The 14,307-nt window shown below is 39.0% G+C and overlaps 2 pseudogenes; one reads left to right on the plus strand and one right to left on the minus strand.

The window, feature by feature from the left end:
* LOC125472682 overlaps window positions 1-14,307 on the plus strand; it is a 102,821-nt pseudogene that overhangs the window by 31,875 nt on the left and 56,639 nt on the right.
* On the minus strand, window positions 7,056-13,992 carry LOC103956890 (annotated as a pseudogene).

The following is a 14,307-nucleotide window of genomic DNA, read 5'->3' on the forward strand; positions in this document are numbered from 1 at the left end:
TCTCATCAAGGTCCGAACTCAAATGAGAGACTGAACCACATGATTGAGAATCATGTATAATGGTGACGTCATTATTCTCAAGGTTGCTTCTATGGATAACATATAGATATCCATTGTTTAGGCCTACTACTCAACTATTTATGAAATGAATTACAGAAGAGGTATCATCAATGATGACTAAGCTGATTGGCTCTAGTGCAAGTGGGAGATTGTTGGAAATGTGCCTCAAAACCAATCATATGATGATACTTTACGGACATTTCAGACTAATGTAGTTTAAATGTAAAGGGCAAAGATTATTGTTTGAACCGTCTCATATAAATGTTATATGCTTAAACGATAAGTCCAAGGAATATGTGATTGGAAGAATGCGATCTAAAGAAGTTAGATTCATGAGACCATTCTTTCGTTGACACATCCTAAACGTTCCTGATCATAGGATTGTCAATTGGGCATTGACAGTCCGTTAAGATCAGTACGTGCTATGTCTTCTCTCAGGGAGAGTGACTAGTCTCGAGTCATTGGTGTGTGTGACATCAAGACAAGTACGTAGGTGCTCAATAGAGAATGAGTTCACTGAACACGATCAACGAAGAGTTCTCATATTCATGTCACATGAGAACTCATGGTTGGGATAATGCAAATTAGTCTTTTGACCTGAGGCATCACAGTTGTCTTGTGGTTAGGTCCTTAATCTTTGATTATGTCAAAGTCACTCCATCAGAAGGGTGTCCACGGCATCGTTGGGGTTAAGCCACTTAGCCATGGAGGCAAGTGAATGTGCAACAAGGGATCTCTAACCTTCAAACTGTTTGAGGGAGAATACTATATGATATGATTAAGAATCTTTGGCCAAAGTATGAATGAGATTTAGGAATGTGTTCCAAATCACATTCAAGGTAATCATATAAGCACAAGACTCACATTGGATAGTAGACATGAATAAACTATCAAACCAAACAATGTGGTCAAGAGTATTGTATTAGAGAAAGACCGTATTGCATTTGTAATCCTAAAACTGAATAGGTTCTTCACCTCTTCTGATTAGCTTGGGTAACCATGACATGCTGCTAGGCGTCAACCATGGTTTGTGAAAGCCCTAAAAGTGTATTATCACTAACGGGAGAATTGAAAGTAAGTTTCAATTCACAATCGATTTGAAAGAGTTTGAATCGCCCACTGCCTCGCTAAAAGGAACCTAATGGATCGTACACCGTGTAAGGTAGAGATTGAAGATTCAACGGAGATGAGTAAGAATAATTAAATGGTTTAATTATTTATGGCAAGGATTAATTAATATGATTATTAATCAAACGAATAAGTTCGTTAAAAGACTTCGGGATAGTTTTGGACCTTAAGGCCCAATGGGCTTCGAACGTCAAGTCCATTGACTTAAGTTGTGTGACAACTTAATGAATAATGATTTACAAATGCCCAAATAGCCCAATGAATACCTTAAGGCCGGCCATTTAGAGAAAGAGTGGGTTTTGGACTTATTTACAAGTTTGCCACTCAAATGAATTAAGGTATAAGTGTGACTTTATAGCCAAAATTCATTGAGGGGTTTTTTTGGGGAAATTGGAGAAACACAAACTCTCCTTTCTTTCTAGAAATGGCCGGCCACCCTTGAGGAAAACATCTAGCAATCTTACTTCCTCAAGGTCACTCATTTCTTCTCCAATCTTACCTTGGTGTGGAGACTTAGAGGTTCTCAATTTTGGGAACTTGGAGAAACCTTTTCATCCATCCAAATCCATGGATCTAAGATGCAAGGAATGAAGGCCCTCTCTTTGGGTGATTAGCCTTTGCTTATGCAAAGAGGAATCTACAAAGGTATTGATTTCTCAACTCACTTTGTTTTGAGTTGAGTCTTGGTTCACCTATCTACTAGGCTTTGAAGTTCATGGGTTAAGTTTTGTTTTTGAGTGCATAGAAACATGATTCCGCCTTTTAATTGTTAATTGCATGTTGTTGATGTTGCTCAAATGAACTTGTTTTTTCACAAATCTTCCTTCACCCAGCCCACATTCTGGCTAGTACCTAACGTCTTTTAGAACCTTCATTATTAGAGCATATCCTTGAACATTAAAAGTATCTCCCATTGAACGAGAAATTAAGTCGTTAAGGCTCTTCCACTCAGATGTGAAGTTAAATGATTACATTTTAAATTAACGTACAATTAAAGCAGATTATTTATACAAACATATGTCTAGTTAAGAGCATCTCTAAAGGAAATGTCAAAATCCTAGGTGGAATGTCACTGTGCCTATTTGACATTCAAAAGTTTATTCAACCTAGGGATGACAATTCTAACCGTTAAACCCGGTAACCGTGGATAACCGTCCGAATGAATTAGATTTGGATATGAAAATTTGGGTATATTTTGGGTATGGGGAAAAACCATAAATATTATTCGGTTATGGTTTTGGATATGGTTATAGGGGTTCCCAATCCATATCCGTACCTGAATCTGAAACAAATAATATATAATATAATTATTTAATATTAAAGTATTATATAATATATATGTGTGTGTGTATATGTCTATATATATATATATGTAAATTCATTATTCACCGAATCTTACATTGAGAATACAAAAATTGCATTGTGTGAGTTGCATTTTGTGGCAAAGTTCAAAAGTTTTGATATGAATCAAAATCTATGAGAATTCAATTGTACTTATGGGAGATATCAAAGATTAACCAACATTATCAATGTTTAGCTTTAATTTTTATGCTCCACAAGATCCATTAATTAAATCATTTTATACATGAAATATTTTGATGACGAAATTAATATTTACTAAATTATCATGCATCAATTGGGCAAATATATTTTTTGTATTGACGAAGATGGATATAACCGTTAATCGATGGGGAATCCGTTATCTGGTGGGTATGGTCATAGATAATACCCGATGGTTAATTTTCGTGGTTATGGGGATGGATATAACATTTCCGTCTCCAAACCGATCCATTGTCATCCCTCGTCCAACCGAAGTGTTATTTGCTGACTGGATTTGAAGGCCTTGTGATTTGGAGTCAAATTTATTTTTAAGTCATTTTAATGGTGGATCCCTTATTCCATTAACATTTCAACCAATAAAAATTTTGTTTTAACATTTTTTTAATAATTATAACCATTTAAAACTCTATTTAAATAATAAAATACAATTTAACAATTCGGTTGGAAAAGTACAAAATTTAACGTAAGACTTCAGATTATCACATCAATTATCAATTATAATTTGCTTCTTATAATTTGATATCTCCTTTGGAGATAGTCTAAGTTTGCTAGAAAGATATAAACTTTAAATAATAAAAAGTCAAATAATTTTTTACCGCACGATGTTAAGATGTGACCCTAGGATCCCACCGTTTTCGTATTGTAATTTTTTTCTTATATTAATGAGCTATTCACAATTTGGGGCAGAAGTTTCAGGAGGGAGGATTTTGAACTCGGTTATTTTGCAGCATTAGCAGCAGAGTCAGACAAAAACATGTAGAGAAGGAGAAAGGGACAGAGACAGAGACAGAGAGCGAAATAAAAAATGGGGTCGAGAGCGAAAGCAGTCGGAGCATTACCAAACTCATTTGGGCCCATCCGGAAAGAAGCCCACGGAAGCCCACAAACCAACAGGAAAGAAGCCCATTCTAAGCCCACAACCCAACAGTCACTTCGGTCACTCAGACGCGCCTTCGGTCACTCCTTGATTAATTTTGATTAATCCCTACATGATTTTACTTTTACACAGAAAATGGATTCACAGTGAATGGTGTGGACTACGAAGGAAGCTTACTTTGTGTTGGCAATATGTTAATGTATTGGGCTCCCACCAAATTCTCTGACGTCACTCCTCATAGGTATTTGCTCTTTCTTTCCCTTTTTTCTTTCATTATACATGAAAACTTTGCGATATCATAGATAGTGTGTCGAAATAATTATCCCAACACAATGTACCGCCATTAGTTCGATGCAATTTCGGTTTTAGACAGTAATGGTTAAGATAAGGGAATGATGTGGTCCAAGATTGCTCTTAATTTTATTTTTTCCTGTGGAAATTGTACCGAATAACAAATTGGCATAAGACATTGGGTTGCCTACTCGCCTTTGTGGTACATATTATGTTATTGAATGACAAATGAGCCCGACTGTTGCAACTTTGTTCTTGCCCGAAAGCACTTTGAAGGGTGGTGAGTCATTAGCTTTTTACTTGTAATGCCACTAGAAAGTGTTCTTTGGCCGATAGTAGGTTAGTCTCCATCACTTGTCACTTCAGTGGCAAGCACATGGCTTGCATTTTGGCTGAGAATGCCTCAATTTCCTTCTGGGTTTTGGGCAAGTCTCCTTTTATTAAGTATTCTTGGGTTTTTCTTCATCCAAGTCCAATGTTCAAATATTAGCCCAAACACATATTGTGTTATCGATATGTATGTAAATATATTTAGTAATTGAGTTGAGCAGTGAGCTAGCAGTTTTATCTGAATTTCATCTACATTGCTGTTGTGATGCAGCTTATCAATCTTCCAACTTGTGCGGCCTATACCTGTTAAATTTCAAACTTCGGTTTTAGGTTGGCCTTAGTCAATTACTTGAGGTAGACACATAGGTGGAATTCAGAAGAACAAATTTCCTTTCTCTAAGAAGCAGCAAGTCAATACGTGACCAGTTCCTTTGTACAAAACATGGGCAGAAGCTTATAATACCTCTAACATTCTAGCACTAATAATCCAACATTCTCACGACAACACCCAAAGCAAATCAAAAAGGTCTTGGATCTTTAAGTAACTGAACCGAAAACCTTTTTATAACTATAGGCTACAGGGAATAGTGTTCTTCACGTAGCATGTGACTTAGATGGCACTTATGAAAATCCCATGAGAGGCCGACCGAGAATAAGAATATAAATATACATCCTTGTATTGTTAACTTGAAGTATTGTGATCGTGTTTCATCTTTTGCATCCAAATCTCAAACAGTAATGACCTACTAGTACATGTCATTCTGATGGGAAAATTTAATGTCGACTAAATTGATATGTATAACCTTGGCTTCAATCATGGGGTTCTTTTAATTTGCTTTCCAAACCGATTTTCTTTTCCTCATCTCCCTTGCTATTTCTGGCCGTCCTTACTTGATGACAAGCTTGACTTAAACTGCTATTTATATGGCTCATAAATTGATTCTACTAAAAACAATGCAGAAAATTGTAAGAAATTCTGGTGCGCAGAATGATAAATATGTAGAATGCCTCAAAAGTTTTTGGCTCTTACAGATTTTGTTGATTTCTGTGATGAGTTTTGGGCAATGAAAATTAGAAGATGAAGGGGGTATCACTTTTTCATTAATTTTTGGGTCTCTTTACAAGGTTAAGAAAAAGCAGATGTAATTCCTTTTTTCTTTTCATGTTTGTTGGTATCTGTTACATCTTGTCAGAATACTGGAAACAATAAGTTACTCTGTTTATAAATTACTTCTTGTTATTTCTGTAGTGATATTAGTTGATAATTTATTTTAGAGATTTTGATTCTCGTATGTGGGAGAAACATTGAACCCGTAGATCTTGAACTATGACGCTACATTCGTTTTACAGGAATGAAGTTAGAAGCCAGTATACTTCATCCGTATGTCTATTTTATTTCTGTTTTTTTGCACATTATTCTTTTGTGGTCGCTTAATGTTCTGATTGATATGACAAATGAATACGTAATGTTCTTTTGTAAGAAAATTTGATGATGCCACATTACTAAAAGCTCCTTTCCTATAGTTATATATAGGAAGTCTAACAAAGCATTCTCCAGCCTTGATGTTTTCTTGTAGGCACAGATTTGGGTTACCATTTAGATTCAAATAGATTGCAGTAACTTCTTCCTGTGTAATTAGGAATGTTATTGGGAATTGGTTTACCAATTACACTACTCCAAACTTGATTCGGTTTCACCTACAAATTCTTGGTCACGAGCTGTACACACGAAGGTAAGCTATTCTAGGTTTTGGTCGATATTCGGATTATCTCCAATTTCAAAATTTAGGGAATTGATTTGTTTCCATGTTGGATGTTTAAGATTTGCCTTCATGATGGTCATTTGAGGCTGTGCGAACTAGAATTGCTGTTGGCAGGCACGAGTTTGGGAAAGAACACTAATCCTAATTTAGCTCTCTTTCCAAATTTAAGAGCAGTAATTGTAATCTCTAATCTTAAAATATTATTTTTGGGGTAGCGAGAACGAAGAAGAAGGCACTCAAATTACTTTTATTCCAGTCCTTTTCAACAATTATATTAGAGGAGACCAGACTAAACATGATAATACGATCAAACTAAAAAAATAACTATGAAAGAATATTAGAGGAGACCAGGAGGGAGAGTGGCTAATAAAATTCTTGATTCCTTACCAGCAAATCACAAACTGAACCATATATTGACGTAATGTGAAGTAACTTGTTAAGAAAAACTTATCAACCTATGTCGAATTGTGATCTGTTTGTAAGGAGGCTGGCAATACTACGTATGAAGAAAATTTTTAGTTTTGACATTGTCATTGTCACATGTAGTTATTAATCCATGTGCTACATTAGTGACCAACGCTGCTTAACTCCTTACATGCAAATAAAAAACTGAAACTTATAATAACGTGAAATAACTTGTATAAAAAACAGAAACAATTATGTAAAAATGTCAACCAAATAGTTCTAGGAAGCTTCGTGTTTTTCGTGTCTCGGCAACATCAGTCATTAGTCACATAATACATATAACATTTCATCTTTACAAACACTTAACCTTAGTTTGCGGTTTTTTGATTTCGAAGTAGCAGTAGTTGGTGATATTCTTGTGATCGTTGTCACTAATCTATGTGGTAAACTAAACATAGATTTGTGTAAAGAAGACCATGAACCTGTTCCCCAATTCTCTGAAAAAAATGACCTACCTGCACAATGCCCGTTACTATGAACAAAAAAAAAAAAAAAAAATCTAATCAACTAAGTTTCGTGAAGTTCTACCATTACTCTTATCTCCCCCGAAGCTTACCAAATGCGTGTCACGACCACACAGGTAAGATTATATTCGGACAATGATATAACGAATGTGTGATTAAAAACGTAAGTTCCAATGCTGAGAGTCAATGAAAAGCATGTGCACTGAAGTGCAATACATGTTTTGATACCATAAACAGCAAAATCTATGCCTGCATACTTACGTGTTGATACAATACTGATTGTATCAATCTGAAAATACTGAAAGCTCGTAAGATTCAACGCTATAGATTCCCTTTATACAAGTTCAAGAACCGAAAAATGTGTTGGAAGTTCTAGGGGGCTGCTCTAAGCAGTCAATTCACTCAGAAACCTTTTCAAGTAAATTCTCAAGCTCGGGGCTGATTTCAGTATGCTCTTCCTTCAATCTCTGACGCATCGCAGGATCCGATTTTCCAGCAGCTATGTAAGTCTTAAGCAACAAACAATACTCATTGTAACTGAGACAACCTAGACGCTTCAGAATCTTGCAAAATTTCTCAGCACCATCAACATCTTTCTCGTCCTCAAAATACTTGAGAAATGCAATTCTGGTATCTGGGGATGGATGCCACTCCCCATCCTTGCTTTCCGAAACAGCAGCTCCCAAATGGCTATCAGCCAAATCCACCCTACGGGTGTTCAAGGCGTGAACCATGAGCATTTCCCGAGCCTCGAGGAAAGACCCCTTACCTTTCGTCTTCTTACAGGCATTTGCAAAGATCAATTCTGCTTCTTCGTGCATGCCCTGACTGAGGTACCCACGTATAGCAACATTTGCCAAACTCATATCATATTTGAAGCAAATGGACTCCCATTCCTCAAACATTTCTTTCAATCCCTCAATGTCATTTAGCTTACAAAGGGCCTGAAGCATTACAAGATAGCTTTCATTGTTTTTTGTGGGGAAAGATTTCCTGAGTGTTTTCCATACCCTTTTGACTCCACTTAGATTAGAAATGCAGGCATAGAGGCTAATTAAAAAATAGTAATGCCACTGCTTCAAAATCTTCTAAGGCGGCGTAGCTCTGCATCCATGTTTTATAAGTACGTTTGTCCAGAGGGATGTTTCTCTTCTTCATTTCTTGCATTAAAGGATCCACTTTCTCCGGGTTCTGCTTTCTCATATGCAGAGACATGAGACTGTTAAAGATAAAAGTAGACGAAGCACATCCCAACTCATCCATCGTTGCAAAAAGCGCCAGTACCTTTTCTTCCATCAGTTCCTTGCAGTAACAGTGCATAAGTGCACTGTAAGTGAATAGGTCCTTTGACGATTCCGGTAGGCCGCTGACATAATCCTCAGCGGCTTCTATCCCTTTGACTTTGGACGTAAGATCCACGCGTACGGCATAGTCTGATTTCGAGTACTCCATTTTCATAAAATCCATCCATTCCATTATCTGCACTAACAACCGAATCAACAACAGAACATATTACTGATAGAATTTCTGATCTCTATTGATAATTCACACACATCCAAGGCCTTATGGGAAGGCTCTGTTATATACATTACAATATACAAACTTTACACTTTAAAAATACAAAGGCTGCACGCCACACATGCAGCAGCACAGCAACAACACATCACTGCACTCGGAGCAATAGCACAGCAATAATAAACTGTCCTTCCTGCTGTCCATGAGTCAGCAACCACATGTCCACTATAGTTGTAATGATGGCAGGCACTTTAGAGTTTAAACATGAGCTGGATGACTTGGTCTTACAGCCCCCCGCAAGCTGACAGGCCGAGAAACAACTGGAAGCTTGGACACCAAAAGCTTGAAACGCGAGGAAGACAAGCCCTTTGTAAACAAATCAGCGAGTTGATCTTGAGAACAAATAAAATGTATCAGAAGCTGCTTTCGAACCACCTTCTCACGGACATAGTGATAATCGACCTCTAAGTGTTTTGTTCGCGAATGAAAAACTGGATTGGAAGCTAAGGCTATGGAAGAGACATTATCGCACCATATGTGGGGAAGAAGAAGATGCAGATGAAGGTCTTTGAATAATGACCTGAACCAAGATAGCTCAGCAGCCGTGTAGGCTAGTTGCCTATATTCAGCTTCTGTACTTGACCGAGAGACAGTCTTCTGTTTCTTTGAGCTCCAAGACACCAGATTGGACCCCAAATAAATACAAAAACCTCCTGTAGAGTGACGGGTATCAGGATTGCCCGCATAGTCGGCATCCGAAAAAGCATGCAGTTGCATATCTCCAGGTTTATAAACAAGACCATGATCATACGTGGCCTTTAAATATCGCAGGATACGTTTCACTGCCATCCAATGAGTGTCCTTGGGGGAGTGCATAAATTGGCACACCTGGTTAACAGCATATGAGAGATCCGGTCTCGTGATGGTTAAATATTGCAACGCACCAACGACACTACGATATTGCTCAGGATGTTTGTAGGGTTCACCAACATAAGCACTCAATTTTTGGCCTGTAGAAACTGGAGTGGAGATTGGCTTGGCATCTTTAAACTTCGTTCGCTCAAGCAAGTCCAGAGCATACTTGGATTGAGTCAAATGCAGGTTGTGACCAACGTGAGTGGCTTCAACGCCCAAGAAATAACTAAGGGGACCCAAGTCTTTCATGGAAAACAAAGTGCTAAGCTTTGTGATCAACCATGCCATTTGAGTAGTGTTGTTTCCTGTGAGCAATATGTCATCCACATAAATAAGCAAAATCAAATAAACTCCTCTTTGATTAAAAACAAACAAGGAGTAGTCACACATGGATTCTTGGAACCCTAACTGAAGGAGAAACTCAGAAAATCGTTGAAACCAGGCCCTAGGCGCCTGTTTTAAACCATATAAACTACGTTGCAGTTTACAAACATAGTTAGGATACTGGTTATCAACAAAACCTGGTGGTTGCTTCATGTACACATCCTCATTCAAATACCCATGCAAAAATGCATTCTGAACGTCCAATTGTCGAACATGCCACCTCTGTGAAACTGCCAGACTCAACACAAGTCTAATGGTACTATGCTTGACAACTGGACTAAAGGTCTCCGTATAGTCGATCCCGGATTGTTGATGAAAGCCATTAGCCACAAGCCTAGCCTTATGACGCTCAATCGAGCCATCTGCATGCCGTTTAATCTTGAAAACCCACTTGTTTGGCAATAAGTTCATGGCACGATGGTAAGGCACAAGAGTCCACGTACCACAGCGCTGCAAGGCACTGAATTCTTGAGCCATTGCATTCCTTCATTCTTTATGCTTTATGGCCTGACTAAAACATGTTGGTTCTGCCACCAGAGTGTCAGTATTAACATACAAAGCATATTTCGGGTTTGGCTTTTGTATTCCAGCTTTAGACCGAGTGGTCATAGGATGGATGAGAGGGGGGTCAGGAATCAGCACGGGATCACAGGATTGTGACGGAGTCGGGTTCACAGGGACATCAGCAACTATTTCTTGCTCATCTTGGTTTGGGAGAGGTTCACGAGAACTGGAAATGGGGGCAAGATTGGGAGTAGGAGCAGGTGGTTCATTTAGTGGTGGAGTATCTGGGAAACTAGTTGTAGTGGCGGGTTGGACATTAGGTGGGGCTAGACTGTGGTTAGTTGGTGTACCAGGGAGAGGATCTGAAAAATGAAAAAGAAGCTCAGAGGGTGGAGAGATACCTTTTATGCAGACGTTTTCCTTGAGAGATGTGAGTTCCTGGAAGGGAAAGGAATCCTCATCGAATAATACATGGCGAGACAAATACACTCGTCTCGTGGATAAATCCAAACACTTGTATCCTTGGTGATTCAACGAATATCCTAAGAAAACACATGACTTAGACTTGGGTTGAAGTTTATGTTTGGCATAGGGTGTCAACCAAGGAAAACATTTACACCCAAACACTTTAAAGGATACATAAATCGGTGTTCGATGAAATAACTTTTCATATGGAGATTTGTTTGACAAAACCTTAGTTGGTAACCTATTAATTAGATATGTGGCTGTCAAACAGGCATCAAACCAATATTTGTCAGGAATGTGGGCATGGGAAAGCATGACAACACTAGTTTCGACTATGTGGCGATGTTTTCGTTCCGCCATTCCATTTTGCTCAGGATGTTTAGGGCATGAAAACCGTTGGGAAATACCTTGAGTCGAAAGAAACTGTTGAAAGGCTTGACTCTTATACTCACCACCTTCATCACATTGAAGGGTTTTAATGAATGTGTTAAACATTTTTTCAACCTGCGCCTTAAATGTGACAAAAATACCAAATACTTCAGATTTGTGTTTCATGGGAAAAATCCAAGAATAGCGAGAATAATCATCGACAAACAAAACATAATAACGAAAACCTTCAATTGATATAACTGGTGAACACCACACGTCAGAATGCAAAAGTTCCAAAGGAGAGTGAGACACAGACTCGGACTTGCTAAAGGGAAGTTTGGTACTCTTGCCCAAAGGACAAGAATCACAAAACGTTACATCGGCAGTACCATGACTTGGTACTTGATTATTTGAAATTAAAAACTTAATAATTGAAGACGCAGGATGACCAAGACGAGAATGCCATTTTTTGGCTGGGACTCTAGCACCTAAGAAAGTTGAAATAGGATACTTGGTTAATCCACCGCCACCTGGAAATGGGTATAACCCATTCTCACATCTCCCTCGGAAAAGCGTCTTCTGGGTCTTGAGGTCCTTGACAAGGAAAAAATGAGGAAATATTAGTAGGTAGCAATGGTTATCAAGAGTGAATTTATGGGCAGAGATAAGGCTAGTGGAGGCGGATGGACAATGAAGGATATTGTTTAGTTCAAATGAGCAAGCCTTAGTACTGATTTTATTCGAACCATAATGTTTAATGGAAAGGCCAGTATCATTACCTACACCACCGATATTCTCATTACCATTGTACTCCTTCGGATTTACCAGATTTTGAATATCAGGAGTGACATGGGCATTAGCTCCTGTGTCTAGTAACCAGGTGGCATTTTGTTGTCGATTCAAAGTAATTGGTGAAGAGGCCATAGCAGTAAGACGTTTGGTTGGAATACGTCCTTCATACGCACCATTCATGCGCTGATAACAATCTAAAGCAGGATGGCCAGGCTTACCACAAATTTGACAAGTGATTCGCTCTCCACTTGTATTGAAGCGTTCCCCATTAACGGCAGGATTACGCTGATTAGTGTTGCGAGGAAAGAAACCGCGCTGGTTGATAGGGGAAGCACCACCTCGATTGGACGGAAAGCCACCACGTCCATTTCCACGAGAACGTCCACCACGTCCTCTTGCAGCTACAAAAGCATTGACTGGAGTAGCTTCCAGCACAGGTACAGTTTGTTCCATCATGCGCCTCTCCGTGGTCAAAAGGAGGGCTTCAAGGGTTGGGTACGTGATCGGAGTATCACGTGCCTGAGCTGCATTGACAGTCATCTCGAATGCAGGTCCAAGGTTATTAAGAATAATTTGAACCAGTTCATTATCACTTACTGGTTGTCCGGCGAGGGCAAGATTATCGGAAATAGCATTGACACGATCCAAGTAATCAGCTACTGAGAGATCACCTTTTTTGGTCAGGAGCAATTCATTTCGCAGAAAGAGAATGCGATTCTGAGAAGTGGATGCGTAACGCTGCTCAAGAGCCTCCCATGTCACACGAGATGTGCGTTTGCTGGCAACAGTTGCTAGAACGGAAGCAGTCAGCGAGCCATTGATCCAACTCAGAACCATTTGATCGCGTTGCACCCATGTAACATACTCTGGATTGACAGCAGTGTTTCCAGCCAATTGTTTCGGAGGACAGTCCAGAGAGCCGTCGACGTAACTCATCAGGTCACGACTCTTCAGTATTGGCAAAATCTGCGCCAACCATAGAGGATAGTTGGCACGATCAAGCTTAATATTCACTATGGTAGTCATGGAGGAGAAAAATGGATTGACGGATGAAGTTGCAGGAGGGGGAAGAATAGGGTTGACATTATTAGTTTCAGCCATGGAAACAGTGATGCGGAAGAAAAAAAAAACAAGGATCTTTTGTCTTTAGACAGAAAGGCTCAGTACCATGATAGAATTTCTGATCTCTATTGATAATTCACACACATCCAAGGCCTTATGGGAAGGCTCTGTTATATACATTACAATATACAAACTTTACACTTTAAAAATACAAAGGCTGCACGCCACACATGCAGCAGCACAGCAACAACACATCACTGCACTCGGAGCAATAGCACAGCAATAATAAACTGTCCTTCCTGCTGTCCATGAGTCAGCAACCACATGTCCACTATAGTTGTAATGATGGCAGGCACTTTAGAGTTTAAACATGAGCTGGATGACTTGGTCTTACAATTACTACTTACTACCTTGAAATCTATGAACCACTAAGCAATGTAATACAAATATTAGATCAAATTGTACTCGAAACACCTAAGTACCCGTTTGACAACCATTTCGTTTATAGTTTCTTTAAGATATTTCTTTTACATCTCTCCCACCATCCTTCTTCCGCTCTTCTATGTCTCCTATCTCTAAAACAAAAATGAAAACTAAAACCTAAAAACGAAATGATTATCAAACGGCCCTAAAATTCAAGAAATAGATTCACATTGCCTGCAATTGAAAATTTCGGGATAAAATGAAGCAAAAAATAAAGGGGGAGGGGTAGAAGTGGAAATGGGCGTAACCTCGAGGGCCTGCTGGTGCTTGCCGTGCTTGCGGAGCTCCTTGTTGCATTTCGCGAGCTGACTCTTCCTGAACATTTCGCCCTCCATAATGTACTGGTTTAACGTCTTCGCCAAGTTTTCTCCGGTCGCTCCCAAAGCCGATAGCCTCCGATAAAGCCTAATGGGGTTTCCAGGCTGACCCATTTTCGCCGCCGTCACAGCTTCCGCCACCGTCGCAGCCTCAACTGTCGTGCAGAGCTTCCTCGGCAGCCACATTCCGGTAAATATCGAACGGCTCAGATTCATTTTTGTGGGAGTCGATTCTCTCTATCTCTCTCTTTCTCAAAGCCAAAGGGGTTTTCTAGGGTTTAACGTGTTGGACAAGTTAGATTTCGGTTTCCACACGTTGCATTTAAATCACACTTTTTTTTATAATTAAACTGGGCCCGATAATGGGTCGAGGCCAGGCACCGGCCCAATTGATATATATATTTTTTTTTTCCGTCTGAAAATTGATTACTAAAATAATCCGTTTTTAGCATATATCGTCCTTTTATAATCGTTGTGTAGTTGACACGATGTCGTTATGTTGGTCAAAATTTAATTTCGATCATTTCATCAACCAAAAGGTCAAAAGTTGTTTATTTTAGTCA

The sequence above is a fragment of a genome, unplaced genomic scaffold (genome assembly GCF_019419815.1).
Source record: "Pyrus x bretschneideri cultivar Hongxiangsu unplaced genomic scaffold, Pyrus_bretschneideri_v1 Contig71, whole genome shotgun sequence".
NCBI classification, from domain to species: Eukaryota; Viridiplantae; Streptophyta; class Magnoliopsida; order Rosales; family Rosaceae; genus Pyrus; species Pyrus x bretschneideri.